Raw genomic sequence first — 17,645 nt, forward strand, 5'->3', positions numbered from 1 at the left:
GAATCCAGCAGTTAACAACTGAGTCTTCTTACCACAGGACAGCGATGACAGCATGCAGTGACGGATAACAGGTTCTCTATGTTCACAGAACAGCAGTGGTGAATACAGAATCCAGCAGTTAACAACTGAGTCTTCTTACCACAGGGTAGCGAGGGCAGTATGCAGTGGCGGATAACAGGTTCTCTATGTTCACAGAACAGCAGTGGTGAATACAGAATCCAGCAGTTAACAACCGAGTCTTCTTACCACAGGACAGCGATGGCAGCATGCAGTGACGGATAACAGGTTCTCTATGTTCACAGGACAACAGTGGTGAGTACAGAATCCAGCAGTTAACAACTGAGTCTTCTTACCACAGGGTAGCGAGGGCAGCATGCAGTGGCGGATAACAGGTTCTCTATGTTCACAGAACAGCAGTGGTGAATACAGAATCCAGCAGTTAACAACTGAGTTTTCTTACCACAGGGCAGCGATGGCAGAATGCGGTGGCGGATATCAGGTCCTCTATGTTCACATTCATTCTTGGTACTCCACCAGACTAGACGGTCTTCGACTAAGCTTTCAGAGTGCTGGTAACATCAAACGTTCAAACACTCGTGCATGTATCAAACCACTTTAAATATTCAACGTGCTCACTTCAATCGTCAGACACTGCAATGACACACCGCTTAACAGTGAAAAGTGTACCTTCACTTCAGCTCGTCGGGGCCGGCAGATCCACTATGATGATACTTTCAAAAGGGAGACACCAAGTTCGACCAACAATCTGCAATTCAGACCCCACTCGTTTCCCTCGCCACGCCAACCGTCTTTACTTCCGCTGCCATCCTGCCGCCTCTGCCTCTCGTCTTCTCGTAACCTCGACTTTGATCACGACCGCTCTGCTTGCCTGCGCACTCGTCTCTTCAAACTGCAGCTTCTCTCTTTTCAAACCGCCACGCACCCTCACTCGTTCCCAACACACGCTCAAATAGCCACCTGATTATCCACTGCAGCTGTTGCTCATCAATATGGGCGGCCATGACAGGCCGCCGGAACCGGCCTGGTGTTACACCGGAACTGTTTCCCCAAGGGAACTCGTTCCGTTCGTCGTAGTTCCTATTCGTCACCCGGTGACATCCCCCCTCACCATTCCGTTCTAGTCCCTAGAACGGGAGCCAGACACCCATTCTCCATACCTTGTCGGAGGCAATCCTTGGGTCTCTCGTTGCGAGCGTCTAGGTGGCGCGGCGGGTTCTAGTTCCCTTGGCTCGACTTCTGGGACCCTGGGTAGCACAGCCCAACCCACCCAAGGCAATCCTTGGACCATTGGGGCTGATGAAACCTCAGTCTGCTGTCTAGGATAGTTAGGACAGCGGCGAAGCAAATTTCGATGTAACACCCTCTCAGGCCCTGATCTTCCCTCAGGCCGAATAGCATACACCGGCTGATCAGGACCCTGTCGTCGTTCTACCACATACGGTACAGCCTCCCACCTGTCACTGAGCTTGCCCTTCCCTTGGCGTCGATTGTCTCGTACCAGCACCCGCTCCCCCGGCAACAAGGGAGCCTCTCTGGCTGTCCGGTCATACAACCGTTTGTTCTTCTTAGCAGCCGTGTCGAGATGATCCGAGACTGTCTGATAGGCAGCATGTAACTGTCGATGGTGTCTGTGCACCCACTCAGTAATGGTAGTCGAATCCCCGGGCACAGCCGTCCCTAGAAGCAGATCTGCAGGCAAGCGCACATGTCGGCCGAACATCAGGTAGGTAGGAGCATAGCCCTTTGTGCTATGGACGCTGTTGTTGTAAGCCTGTACTAAGGCTGGTAGGCTATCCATTCACTGGGCCTGGCGGTCTGAATCCAAGGTCCCCAGCAAACTCAGCAGAGACTGATTAAAGCGTTCACACCCCCCGTTCCCCTGGGGATGGTACGGAGTAGTATGGGTCTTCTTGCACCCATAAAGTTGACACAGCTCTCGGATCACCCGGGACTCAAAGTTCGGTCCTTGGTCAGAATGGAGAATTTCGGGGCACCCAAAGGGCTTAAACACTGCCCTCCAAAGGGCCGTTGCTGTAGTGGCAGCCGTCTGGTCCAGAGTCGGAATTGCCCACGCATACTTGGTAAAAAGATCCGTTACCACCAAGATATTCTGATACCGATCCATCGGTCGACTCAGCGTCAGAAAATCCATAGCCACCATATGAAGAGGGGCCCTGGGTCGCACTGGGACTAGAGGCGCTCTTACTTCTCTCCTAGCCTTAAACAGTGTGCATCGAGGGCACTCCTGCACGTACGCCGCCACAGCCACATCCATCCCGACCCAGTAGAAATGTCTTCGCAACAAGGACACAGTTCTCTCCTTCCCCTGATGTCCCAATTGGCCATGGTACGCCTGGAGCAAGGGCCGAATCTGGGCTTTCGGTACCACCACCTGACACACGGTCTCTCGAGTCATTGGGTCCTGGATAGTACGACAAATCACACCGTCTCGCAAACTTAGCTGCTTCCAGTGCCCCAGGAGTTTCCTCACCATCTGGGTCTGGACGTGCCTTTCCTCCACCCCCGGGAGTCTGCCTTGCTCCAAGTAAGTCCGCAGAACCACCAGCCCTTCATCGTCTCCTTGCCGCTCCCTCCACCGTAGGGGATCCCATCCCCAACTGACCGGGACATCCTCCCGTTGTACTCCAGGTGCCTCAATCACTCCCACCATTAGCCCTTCTTCCAGTTCCGCCACCGACTTCTCCTCCGTTCTCTCCACAGGTAACCGGGACAAGACATCTGCATTAACATGTTCGCGGCCGGGCCGATACTGCAGCTGATAATCGAAGTTGGCAAGTTGGGCCACCCACCTCTGCTCTACCGCTCCCAACTTCGCTGTCTGAAGATGCACCAGCGGGCTGTTGTCAGTGATCACCAGGACTTTGGCTCCCCACAAGTAGTCTTTAAACTTCTCGCACATTGCCCATTTCATGGCCAGCAGCTCAATCTTGAAGGAACTGTAGTTGGCATCATTCCGCTCAGCTGGATGGAGACTCGGACTGGCATATGCAATTACTCTTTCCACTCCTTGCTGCCGCTGGGCCAACACTGCCCCCAGCCCGAGGTTACTGGCATCCGTATACAGGATGAATGGCTGAGCAAAGTCCGCGTAGGCCAAGATTGGGGCCTGCAACAGCTCCTGTTTCAACCTCTGAAAAGCCACTTCACAATCTGGGCTCCAGTCTACTGGAGGGGACCCACAGCCACGAGGACGACTTGATCCCGCCAGCAGTTGATTCAGGGGTTTAGCAATCTTAGAGAAATCCTGGATAAAGCGCCGGTAATATCCCACAAATCCCAGAAAGGACCTCACTTGCCTCACCGTCTTAGGGGGATCCCAGCTCTGCACGGTAGAAACTTTATCGGGGTCTACTGCAACTCCTGCAGCCCCTACCTGATGGCCCAAGAACTTTACTTCCTTACGAAAGAGCTGACATTTCCCAGGCTGGAGCTTCAATCCATACCTCTCCATAGCTCGGAATACTTGTTCGAGATGTAACAAATGGGAATCAAAATCAGGTGAGTATACGATCACATCGTCCAGGTAGACCAGAGTGGAGTCCACCAATTGCCCTCCTAGGCACCGCTGCATCAGGCGTTGAAACGTGGCAGGGGCGTTGCAGAGTCCAAAGGGCATCCGATCCCATTCAAACAATCCAAAGGGCGTGGTAAATGCGGTCTTTTCCCGGTCCCCTTCCTCTACCTGTACTTGCCAATATCCGCTTGCAAGATCAAGTGTAGAATACCAGGCAGCGTGTGTTAAGCTGGTCAATGAATCCTCAATCCTAGGTAAGGGGAATGCATCCTTCTTGGTAACCTGGTTTAGCTTCCGGTAGTCTACACAGAACCTCCAAGCGCCAGTTTTCTTACGTACCAACACAATCGGGGCTGCCCATGGACTGCTACTCTCCCGGATTACCCCCTGTTCCAGCATCCCCCTCAACAAGGTACGGATCTCAGAATATAAGGTAGGTGGAACTGGACGGTACCACTCTCGACTAGGTGCTGCATCTCCGGTGGGTATCACATGCTTCACCGCATCTGTACATCCATAGTCCTCCTCATGCATTGAAAAGACGTGCTGCCATTTGGCCAAGAACTTCTGGAGTTGGTACGTCTGCTCTTTTTCCAACCCTTCCCCTTGCAACGACTCCCCCCGAAGGTGTGCCGGCATTCCGTTTTCGGAGGATTCAGACCATAGCTCACCCGATGTCAAGGCCACTTCAACCACTGTTGCACTCACTTGACAGAAGCGAACCTCTTGCTCCTCCCTCACTTGATGGGGACCCACCGAAGTAATTTGTGTCAACCGTTGATGACGGTACAGGTAAACGGGGTACGAACTCACATTCCTCACCCGTACTGAAACTCGGCCCCGACAGGCCATGGCCACCTCCACGCTCTGACACTCCCAGTGGGGCTCTACCAAAACCCAATCTTCTGGACCATACGTCCGAGCAGGGAGACGGACCCAGACAACTGCCTCGCTTCGGGCCGGGACAGAGAGGGCGTATCGACAGGCTACCCGGCCGGTATCTTCCCGGTCCCTTTGAGAACTTGCCGCCTGTACTCGCCGGCAATCAGTGACAATGCGCTCCCACTCCCGCTTCTCGGCCAAAGGAGTGGTACGGGGTGGCCCCACACGGAACAGTTCTTCCCAACACTCCATGATCACGTTCATCCCCAGCAGGGCTCGATGTGCCCCCAAGCAAGAGTCTCGAACGACTACCATCCCCTTCTGAGGCACCACAGTGCCGTGGATCTCAAAATCGGTCACTCTATATCCGATGTACGGGATATCCAGGCCATTTGCTCCCCGCAAGGTGAGCCAGGGGGCTTCAGCTTCCGGCACACAAGGATCACTGAACAGTTCTTTGGACAAGCTCTCAGCGAGCAAAGTGACCTGCGATCCAGTATCCACCAGGCACCGAACTTTCACACCATTCGCCTTGATCTCCACAAGAGGGCAGTGTCCCACCAAACTACCTCTGGGGATTGAATTTAAAGAAGGGTCAATCCAGGGGGTCCCAACCACTTGACCCACAGTGGCCGGTCGTCCTAAAAAACCCCTTGCGAGTTACGGCAAGGGCCGCACTGACGACTATAATGTCCAGGCTCTCCACAGTTATTACAGATGGGGCACCCCTGGGCGTCCCATTGGAACTTGGGGCCGGTGGACCGATCTGGCCGTCGTCTTAAGTCCCTTTCTCCATCCGAATATGACCGTTCTCGAGGCAAGACCGGATGCTCTGGCCGTCTACGGCGAAATTCCTCCAAAAGGGTTTTAGACAACTCTGCCATCTCTTCACGGACGTCCTTCATGAACTCAGCCCACAAGACTTGTTTCCAGTCTGACGACCCAGCGGGTACAGGGACACTGGCTCCACTCGCGGCCATACACACAGAGGAATCCACTACCTCAGCGTGGTCCCGCTCCAGAGCCAGGGCCTCTCGGCGGAGATCTTCGAAAGTCAAAGCCAAATCTTGACGAAGCTGTCGTTGCAAGCTCTGCCGGATAGGGCCCTCTCGTAACCCCAACAGGAATTGATCTCGCAATAGAGTCTCTCCCTCTCCCAGACCATGATCTCTTCGCCCCTTTAACCCCCTGGGGTCGGCGGTATCGCCGGCGATACCAGCTTGCTTTTTTTTTTATCAGTTCAAAAGAGATTCATTTTGCTCTGTTGACTTTGATATTACAAACAAGTTTCATACATCAATCGATTCTGTTAAATGTGTATTATTTTTGTGTATACTCACAATAAAAACAAAGTGTTGTGCTTTTTGCCAAATAAAGAAAAATAAACACGAAGCGAGTTCTGCCTTCTCTCTGTCAGTTAAGTCCATTCTGAAACGCGTCCGAAAATGAACAATAACTCAGCGAATACTCAGTCAAACAGGCATACAGACACACAGGCATGAAGCTTGAATTCTCTTCTTTTAAATGAAGTAATTTATATAAAAAACAAATATTCTCAGCTTGTGAAATCTGTATTAAAAGAGAGCGATTCCAGTCGAGCTCATTAGAGCTCATTCAAATGTAATGTGACCACGCCCCGGAGAGCGCGCGCTATTCAAACGCAAATGAATGAGGCAATCCACCAAACCTGTGAACGCCCCCATATCAGCTCGAGAAAACACAAGTTTATTCAGATCATTACTTGTTTACACAGTCTCGCAGCGCTGTGAGGAATAATAATAATGGAAAATGTACCTCAGAAGTGCGGGTATTTCGAGGAGCAAGGATCTGACTGAGCTGAGGAATACTGTAGTACGTTTTTTTTCCTTCTCAAGTGAATCGCGTTTCTGTTTGTGAATGAATGAACGGCAGAGATGCGCGCTGTTTACCACAGCTCGCAAAAAGACCGTTTAAATTTAAATCGCTTTCTGTGTGTGAATGAATGATGATGTTTTAGCAAACTGTATTGCTATACTGAGATGAGTAAAAATCGACTGAAATATGTTGAAATAAAATGTAGGCTATTTGTATAAGCAACGTATTAAACTGCAAATTAACATTTATATGCCCTAATATTTCATAAAAACAACGTTACAGTCAGGCGAAATATGAAAGACAACATTTTGTTGACTAGATTTGGGTACAGTTTTTACTGTAGAATATACTGCCACATCAAATAAGCTTTTGTTTAGCAATTTCTGCTCATATGTTATATATATATATATATATATATATATATATATATATATATATATATATATAAATAAAATACTATTTTTGTCAAAAATAAAGTCATCAACTAAGATGTTAGCTGTTCCAATGTTGGCTATATTCAAACTAATGAATACATATGATAAAATGTAGGCCTATAATCATTTTTTTACAAAGAAAGAGTACACTTGAAATATTGTTGAAATTGTAATTATTGTTGTAATTGTAACCTTTTTAATAAAATAGCAAAACATATTTACAAGATAGATGTAAGCAAAATCTTAAATGGTCAATATAAGTCTTCTTCTAAATATATCTTTTGTCCTTGCATTGTGGCTCAGTCAGTGTCACACCTGAATGAATGGCTCATTATGCAGAGTGGGTGGGACATTGTATTCTCAGGTGTAAACTACTCCCCCTTCACGCCCCCCTCGCATATTGGCTTTCCAAGCAAAACCTGTTTTACACTATTTAAATCAATGTATTGGTTTATGTGAACGATAAAGCAAGACTATTTTCACATAATTTTGAAGCCAGAACTCGAAGCGACAACATCCATTAGTCAAAAGTCTTATTGACACATATTTAGTATGAGTTTTGTGGTCTTATTTCAGCAACTTTCATTTTAATTTTTTCCAATAACCACGCATAAACATTATTCTCTTAAAAATACAAACATCTACATTCATGTTGCTCACATATTATGGTAGCCCTGTTTGTGCTATATAGAGTGAATTTACACCTTTGCCATTATCATGTTTATAAATAACTGAAACAAGCACAAATGTCAGGGCATGTCAAAACATCCCAAGGGCCCCAAAAACACCTTAGACCCCAGAGGGTTAACCTGGTGTACTGTTCTCGTAAACACAGGGCAAATGCCCGTAGGGTTTGTCTAGGCCCTTGCTTGCAGTTGAAGAATTGTGCTCGTAGCACTGCCACTGGGGTGGAGTCGCCGTATTGCCCAGTCAAGAATTCAAAGATGGCTCGTGCAGTAGATCGAACTTCCTCAGAGGCAGCTTGAACTTCTCGTTTCGCCTCACCTTCCAGGGAATTCAGAACGAACTGGGCCTTCTGGGTCTCACTCAACCCCTGTAGTCCCGCTAGATACTCCACTTGTGTTCTCCATTCAGCAAGATTTAACTCTGATCCAGGCCCGCCATACTTTTGGGCCCACGGGGCACCCATAAACACGGGTGTCGGAACCCGGATGGCCGGCAATTCTTCGTCTGCCATAATGGGTCCTTGGCTGCTCAACTCCGAGTGGTACCCTGCCGACTACGCCAAAATTATGTCACCGCTAGGGCCGAGGACAACCACCACTCCGGAGGAGCTACACCAAGACGCACCAAAAGCCAGACAACGATGTGATGTAAAAGCTTGATTCTTTTTATTGAATATAAAAACACTTTAAAGGAATGTCACTGCCACAGAACTCTTCATAGGGGCCACTCATCGGAACGGGGCTTCAGTGGAGGAAGGCTCAGGTCAGCCGCCAGTTGATCACCTCCTTGCACAGATCGGTACAGGGGGGAGGGGAAGGGACAAGGGACGGATGCCTTCGGTTAAGCAACAGCAGGTGGCTGGGTAACTCTGCTCACAGGACCACAATAGAAGGGAGGGGGGAAGGGATGAGGGACGGATTGGTCCAGCGGCCAGGACCTTCAGATGGCAGACAGCAGACCAACGTAAGTAGTGGGCAGGACACAGGAGGCTACAGGTAAGGATCGACAGACGGTGGGTTTTCTCTTCTCACAGGACAGCATCAGATAACTGAGTGTCACCTCTCTTTCACAGGACAGCGGGGATTGGACGGAGGACCAGGACCTTTTGGTGGAGAGCAATGAGCAGTATATGGTAGGCAGAAGGCAATGACCGTCAGATGAAATGCAGTAGTCAGCAGTAGGTGGCGGGCAGGGTACAAGGGACTACAGGTGGGTGGCAGCAGACAGTGGGCTTTCTCTTTCCACAGGACAGCATCAGATAACTGGGTGTCACCTTCCTTTCACAGGCCAGCGGCAGTTGGGGTGCAGCGACGGATAATAGGATCCCTCGCAGGGCAGCGATGGCAGAATGCAGTGGCGGATAACAGGTTCTCTATGTTCACAGGACAACAGTGGTGAGTACAGAATCCAGCAGTTAACCCTCTGAGGTCGGCAAACGCGCCCCCGCGTTTTGCTGGACTTTTTTTACATTGTAGCACTTTAAACTTAAATTACTCCGTCATTTATGGTCATACAGAAAAAATAAATATAAAAAAAGAATCTGTGATATTTCTACTTTTGTATGTGTCCACTTACAATCAAATCAAAACATTGTGCTTTTGAAACATAAAGAAAATAAACAGGGTGTGCGTTCTGCCTCTCCGTCGCGGTGAACTTTTTTTTCTTGAGCACGTCTATAAACTGAAACAAAACTCAGCGAATACTTGTCACACATTTATGAGCCATATACCTTTATAAACATTTAAGTGTGTACTTTTAAATGATCGGATTCAAACTGAAAACAAATATTTTCTGTTTAAGTAATTTGTATAAAACCAACAAGATGTCCAGCTTCTCAAACGCTTCCTAATTATTTTTAATTTGGCCACGCCTACTCGCGCAAAAGATATTCACATGCAAATCTCCACATGGAACGCGAACGCGCTCGTTACCTCAAAAACAAAACACTTCATCAGTCTCTGCTTTTCGTCGAGTTTGAAAGACGTGAGTTTACATTGGCTTTACCCCAGAAGAAGAATGCGATTTCAAGACAAGAAAGATAAGGTAAGAAATTCTTACATATTAGTTTGTTATTGTTGCATAAATTTCACATTGCAGTTGAACTGTTGCTAGATATATGGTGAATATTATAATATTTAGACCCGTGTTTACTGTTACTGTGTTTGTGGATATCTGCTCAAACGTAGATATGTATATGGTAGGCCTAACCATAATTATATTTGAGCGCGATCGCGTTTGAATGTATCATATTTTTAAACGCGATCGCGTTTGAATGCATCATATTTTGGAAAAGCAAAACGCTCCAAACGGCTTCATGTTTTACTATTATCTCATTTCATATCATCATAACGAATGGAAACATTTGAAGTAACATGATAATCAATATATTTTTCTCTAGCTTAGTTGTTACTGAAATCTTTTTGAAAATGTATATAGGCTGCTATATTGTTATTATTTTATGCAGCACTGCGCATAGCCTATACCTACAAGGCACAACAAACCTGTGTTCATTATATAATATATTGTTGGAAACATTTGTGTGAGTGTGTGTGTGTATTCTGTGAATTTTAAAAAGCAATTTTAACCAGAAAAATCTCAAATGTATTCCCAAAATCGTGCAGGCCTTTCTCTTGATATCAGTATGTTCACTTTTTTCTTTTTTTCTTTTTTTTCAGGGCCCAGATGCCACTGAGTCCTGCTGACTTCAACATTCACAGTACATGTCTCTGTACATGAACATGGTAAAATGAACATGGTAAAGTGAAAATCAAACACCTTGGAAATGAAAGGTATGTACAATGTTTTTAGGAATGGCACAAAGGTCTCTTTCTTTGGATCATTGTTATCAATAAGTGTTTTTTTGTTGTTGTTGTGTATCTTTGGATTATGTTGTAAATAAATCCAAACAATTTTAAAAGCCATTCTTTTTTTAATCTCCTCATTCTTTGTGCAAGGTTGGTCAGAATGATGGGCCCTGATAAGCTCCTAATAGGGCCATTAGGGTGTGTCTTTGTCTTTCTCAGGTGTAAAAAGCCTTACATACTAATGAGATGATCCGCCCCTTCGCATATTGCTTTTTCACACAAAACACGTCGTAAAAATTTTAAATCAATATATTGTCTTCTCTGAATGAGCAGTCAGGGTGATTTTCACATAGTTTTAGAGCAAATATTCTAGGCTACGTCATACAATTTTCAAAAGTCTTGTTAAGAAATAATCAGTATGGGTTTCATGACCTTATTTCAGTGAGAATTTTTTTTTGTATTTTCACAAACCACGCATAAATGTCATTATCTCAAAACTACAAACTTTTACACACATGCTGTTGATATATTATTGTAGCAGAGTTTGTGCTGAATACAGTGTAATTAGACTTTAGCCATGAAAATGTCACAAGTAACAGAAATAAGCACAAATGTCAGAGCATGTCAGAACACCTCCAGGGCCCAGAAAACAGCTCAGACCCCAGAGGGTTAACAACTGAGTCTTCTTACCACAGGGTAGCGAGGGCAGCATGCTGTGGCGGATAACAGGTTCTCTATGTTCACAGAACAGCAGTGGTGAATACAGATGGCAGAATGCGGCGATGACAGAATGCGGTGGCCGATATCAGGTCCTCTATGTTCACATTAATTCTTGGTACTCCACCAGACTAGACGGTCTCCGACTGAGCTTTCAGAGTGCTGGTAACATCAAACGTTCAAACACTTGTGCATGTATCAAACCACTTTAAATATTCAACGTGCTCACTTCAATCGTCAGACACTGCAATGACACACCGCTTAACAGTGAAAAGTGTACCTTCACTTCAGCTCGTCGGGGCCGGCAGATCCACTATGATGATACTTTCAAAAGGGAGACACCAAGTTCGACCAACAATCTGCAATTCAGACCCCACTCGTTTCCCTCGCCACGCCAACCGTCTTTACTTCCGCTGCCGTCCTGCCGCCTCTGCCTCTCGTCTTCTCGTAACCTCGACTTTGATCACGACCGCTCTGCTTGCCTGCGCACTCGTCTCTTCAAACTGCCGCTTCTCTCTTTTCAAACCGCCACGCACCCTCACTCGTTCCCAACACACGCTCAAATAGCCACCTGATTATCCACTGCAGCTGTTGCTCATCAATATGGGCGGCCATGACAGGCCGCCGGAACCGGCCTGGTGTTACACCGGAACTGTTCCTATTCGTCACCCGGTGACACAAGGTTGGGTATGCAGGTTTTTGACTTAAAGTAAGCTTGCAAATGCAAGCATGCACCAGTTCCTAGTCAGTGAAATTTTGCATTTGCCACAATTGGCACACTGAAAAGCTGAGGAAAATGAACTCCAAGGCATTTTAAACCACTAGTAAATAGATTTAAGTCATCAGAAAACACACTAATATATAAAGACTTTTGACACTTCCTCGCCATTCACAATATATCAGTTAGCAATCACAATGCTATGATGCATCATCCACAATGATGGTTGCTTTCCCTTCTGATACCAGGCCTGAAAAGGAAGACTAGATGATAAATTGAAAGTCCTTCCACAAGAGCAATACCAAGACTTAAGTTACCTGAATCAGGTAGTGCTCGTCCTTTTCTGCTGGAACCACATGTGGAGTCACAGCACATGCACATGCACATCTGGTCATTGTCATCTGCAGAAAGCCATCTATAAAGAAGGACAAAGAAAAGGTTACCCATTCTGATCACATCACATCTGAGCACTTATTCTGTTAGGACATACCCATTAGCAAAGGAGCAAGCCTCATTCTCTCCACTTATGGGGGTTGAAGCCAGGGGAACTGCCCTCAAAGAACACGTGACGTATACCTACAAAAGGATTTTAAACTTGTATACATGGGCTAAACATTCATCTTTTACAGAAAGACAGCACCATTACATACCAAACCACTATTCACAAAAGAAAACACTTAGGCTCTGGTCACATATGAGAGTTCAAGAAGCTAATCCTTACTTACCCATGGTTCTCAAAGGAATATCTTGGAGCAGCATTCACATCAGGGACTGCAGAAGCAACACAACCATCTACAATCCTCTTGCTTACTGCTCCGCGCTTTGCTCTAATCGCTTTTACATTTTATCTCCTATATTTTTATATTTTATTTCCTTTTATCACCTAATTTTAACTTCAGCAAATCAGCACAGTGCTCATACGACAAAGTTTGGAATACTACAAAAACGCAGAATTCTTTTACCCGACCAGCTTACATTCCAGGAAAGGAAAACACAACTGCCTACAAGGATAAGAGAAAATGCCTCTTCAAGAATTTACTTGCTGCACTAACTGCCACATACTTTTACAAAGGATTGCAGTTCTTGAAACAAAGTTACTTACGAGACCACCAAACCAGGAGCACACAACAGAGCTTCCCCATGGACACCCTCAGCATACAGCCGGTGAGTCCCATGAAACTAGTGCTCCTCGACAGGTAGAGAAACAAGCCGATCGACTTACAAATCGATGGCACAAACAGGGAGTGAGACCCAAAGGCACTCAAGACATCAGATTATCACGAGCATCACATATTGCCGCAGTAGCATCCTCTACCCCAGATACAGCTCTGAAAAGGATTGCAAACACTGGTCTCCTACCACTGCCTATACATCTTGAGAACAGATTTGAAGTACTAATGAATGTAAATGAGGAATCCCCAAATGTGATAAATGTGATCGAACACAGACTGAATGGGCCAGTAGCTAACACTGATGCTAACTGGCGCTCAAGGTCGAGCAGACAGCGGCACTCAGCTCAGAGCGCAGCCGGGCCCAGGACTCTGATAGTGGGGGACTCCATAATCAGAAACATTAGCAGCAGGGATACAACTACGTGCTGCCTTCCACAAGCAACAACTTCTGATGTAAACAGGGAACTTCAGAACATTCTGATGAAATATAAGACTGCAAATCGACTCATCATACATGTGGGGAAGAATGATATTCATAAAGAGCAGTCAGAACTCCTTAAGAAGGATTTCAATGAACTTTTTGAAACACTTAAAAGACTGAAAGTTCAAACATTCATCAGTGGACCACTCCCAACAAGAGGAACAAACAGGTTTTCACGGTTGCTTGGGCTTAATACATGGCTGCAAAAAACATGCAATATAAAAGGAGTAAACTTCATTGACAATTTCAATCTTTTCTGGAGTCAGAGACAACTATTTCATCGGGATGGCCATCACCCAAACAAACTTGGTTCAAGAGTGTTAAAGGACAATATCTACTTCTCCCTCAATCATCCTTCTGCAGTGTGTGCAAATCCACTCAATCTGAATGACACACACACACCTGGACACAGTATGAATGACCACGGGACTTCACTTCAGCAGCAAAATGGACATGCGATTGACATATCACACAAGGACAATGATAACACCACTCCACCACAACAACCTCTGCTCACAGACACAATCTCAGCTGAGCCCTGCCCACAGAGCTCACCACAGACAGACATATTAGAACTGCTCCAAGATTCAGCACCCAAGGACGACTTCCTGGAAAACAGCCAGGGAAGCCAGGACAGCATATTACAGCCTCCAATAACACCAGAGCAACAGCCCCTCTCACCAGACACTTTTTCCCTCTCTCCAGCATCGCCACTTCTGTGCTTCTCACAGAAAATGGAAGAACTGGTGTATGCTGGAATCAAACTATCCCACTCTTTTGCTGCAAGCCCCCAGATACCAACCAAAAAACGGCAGGCACCTCAACCACCCGCAACAAAGCCCGCACCAAAGCCTGCGGGCCCAGCTCGCCCTCCCCCTCCTCCTGTGAGAGCTCTTCGGCCTCTGCCACAACGCCAGGGCCCACACCCTCCTCCATCTGCTCGAGGTGAACCAAAAACAACTGATACCAGCTCTCAGTGATATGTTTTGGGTCCCTGCTATGATAACAGTAACTTTCTCAAATGTTTACAGAACAAGCGGGAACCCAGTGTGCCTGTATCTTTCTCTATTGCTGTTCTATTACAAGATAGAAAGTCTAAGGTCTTCAATAGCCGTACAGCAAACCCAACTAATCTGGTGCCTATTACACGTCAAACTAAGCTTGATGTGGGGGAAAAAAGTAAGACTGTTAAGTTAGCACTTTTAAACATTCGTTCACTTAAAAATAAATCACTTCTAGTCAACGACTTAATAACCACAAACAACCTGGATTTTATGCTTCTAAATGAAACCTGGCTAGAAGACAGCTGCAGTGCAACAATCCTCAATGAAGCACCCCCTCCTAACTTTACTTTTATGAGTGTCTGCAGAGCTGTCAAGAGAGGTGGGGGTCTAGCTGCTCTTTTTAAAGATATCTTTCAATGTAAGCAAATATCACTTGGGAATTACCCTTCTTTCGAATATCTGGGTATTGTGTTAAAAGGTGCTCCACGCATTTTACTTATTATTTACAGGCCTCCAAAATACTCTCCAGCCTTTGCTGAGGACTTTACAGAACTGTTATCAACAATTACCTCAGAGTTTGACTGTTTTGCCATTGCTGGAGATTTTAACATCCACATAGATAGTGCAGAAAACAATATGGCAAAAGAAATCAAAACTGTTTTAAAAACTTTTGATCTGACTCAGCATGTACATGGACCCACACACAATCGTGGACACACTCTAGATTTACTTATCAGTAAGGGTCTAAACATTTCATCGATTGTTATTAAGGATGTAGCACTGTCTGATCATTTCTGTATTTTCTTTGATATATTGATCTCTCCTGCCACTGAAGCTAGATCTGTGTCTGTCAAGAAGAGATGCTTAAATGAGAACACTAGTGTACTATTTATGAAGGCTATATCCTTAATATAACCCCTTACCCGTCTGGGATCACTGGTGATCCCGGATTTTTGATGTTCAAAATTCATTACTCATAAAAACATCACACTCTTACTTGATCTGGACAAATTTAGCATCATAAGGAAGGTTTAATATTCCAGCTTCGATATTTGACCACTGTTTATGATTTAACTGGTTTGCAGTGACATTAATTTCTTAATTTATGCCAGGAGTGCAAAATAATTAATCTTTATGTATAACACATGCTATATTTATTTACATGGCCATAAACACCAGACGTGATAAACAATGTCAATAAACTAAACACAAATCTAAAGCAATATATACTTCCCTTACATAAACATAACTATTACCGAATGCTACATTTGGAAAATATAAAATTAAGCATGCTTTGTCGACAGAACCAGCTGCAATCGGTAAAGAATAATTGTGTTCCATAACGACTGCACAAAATAAGCTAACGTTTGTTGCTTGATAGACGCTACAACTACAACTTCCGCATTTGTCCAGGACTCCATGCAGTACGAGCGGAAACCGAGGGTAACGCGGATATGACACAATTGACTGGCGACTCCCAGCTCCCCCCTGCTCTAACGCCCCGTTTCCTTGGTTAAAAAAAAAAAAAAAAAAAAACGCAATTCTCACGATTTAAAAATAGTTGGAAACATTTGGGATATTGTAAGTAATCAACTTAACAAAATATATAACGCTGGCCTTGAGATTATGGGATATTTTAATGCAAAATTCTTGCATATTATACCTTTAAGTATATTTTATGTAGCAAGTATACTAAAATCTCAAACTTAATTTTGTTCTGTGGGCCAAAAGTAAAAATAGCATTATATATGACTTTTATATTAAATGTAAAGTGGTTGACCTTTGTTCCACTGATTTATGATTTCAGGATTTAAAACCATTAAACAATCTGTTTAACTAATCCAGTTTTAAAGTACAATGAGGTTTTTTTGTCACCTTTTCAACCAAATGACATTTCCAGAAAGAAAAATGTGAATTTACAGCGTGCCTTTCAGTAATTATAGTGCACAAAGTATGTGTAGGTATAAGGGAACAATATATGTAAAGTTTGGGAACTATTTAATAGGCTAGTCATGAGTAAACTACAAGGCAAGTAACTCAAAGATTAAGTACAAGTATAGGCCAAATATACTTGAACCTTTCTTACTGTCAGTAAATCAAGCATACTAAAGTGCAACTTTCAATGCACGTCTGGCAAGTACATAGACTGAAAGCATGCCTTTTTAGTTTTAAGTATACTAATGCACACTTTCATAAGGGGACCGTCATTTTGCTGTAGCCAACATGCATGTGTGCAATTACAAAAAGCACATTGACCTGTTGTGAAGTAATTTAAGCTGGCAAGCACTCATCTACAGAAACAGAATTGAAACTGCAGTCTATAGGTTTGGCTTACATGGAGTAACATACACTGTACAGTCACAATTGTAAAATCACATGATACTTGGAATTAATTTCTGCATAGAATGTATTACTTGTGCATAAATTAACCACTGATTATGTCTTCTGTGCACGGTTGGGTCTCTTCCCCAAACATGCGTATAAGGTAGGGCAAGCAGGCTTTTGACTTAAGCTCACAACTGCAAGCATGCACACAAGTTCCGAATCAGTGAAAATGTTTGCATTCCTGCACACTGAAAAGTTATGGAAAAAAGGAAACTATAGTAAAGCAATTTACTGGTGGTCCAAAGTGCCTTGAAGTCACCAGAAAATACAAAAGACAAGCAAAAATCACTAACATATAGACTTATTGGCACATCTCACCATTCACAATACATCAGTTAGAAATCACAATTGGGCCGATGGTTGCTTTCCCTTCTGATACCAGGCCTGAAAACGAAGAATAGATGAGAAATTTAAAGTTCTTCCGCAAGCGCAACACCAAGACTTCATACATTACCTGAATCAGGTAGTGCTCGTCCTTTTGCTGGAACCACATGTGGAGTCACAGCACATGCACACTTGGTCATGGTCATCTACAGAAGTCCATCTAAAAACAGGAAAGAAAACTGGTTACCCATGTTTAACAACTCAAAATCATTAGAGGTCTCAAATGGTATGTAATACCCGTTATTAAAGGAGCAAGCCTAGCTCTCTGGACTTGTCGGGGTTGAGGCCATGATAGCTTTTAGAGCACAGGTGATGTACATCTAAAGAGGACAGTTAAACATGACCAGTAAGAGAACTTACCCACAGATCTATAGCCAAAAATGCATACAAAGTCACTATCAGCTTGCAGGAACCTAAAAGCCTCCAACTGAAACTGCAGCTTGGCTTTCTGAACCCTGCGCATGAAACTGGAAGTGGAACCTGTGACCTTTCCATCAACCAGGCATCTGAAGAGAGTGACAGGGATGTGGTTTAACACTTTGGGCACCATTTGCAAATGGGAGTTTA

This window comes from Rutilus rutilus, assembly GCF_951802725.1.
Source record: "Rutilus rutilus genome assembly, chromosome: 15".
Lineage (NCBI taxonomy): Eukaryota > Metazoa > Chordata > Actinopteri > Cypriniformes > Leuciscidae > Rutilus > Rutilus rutilus.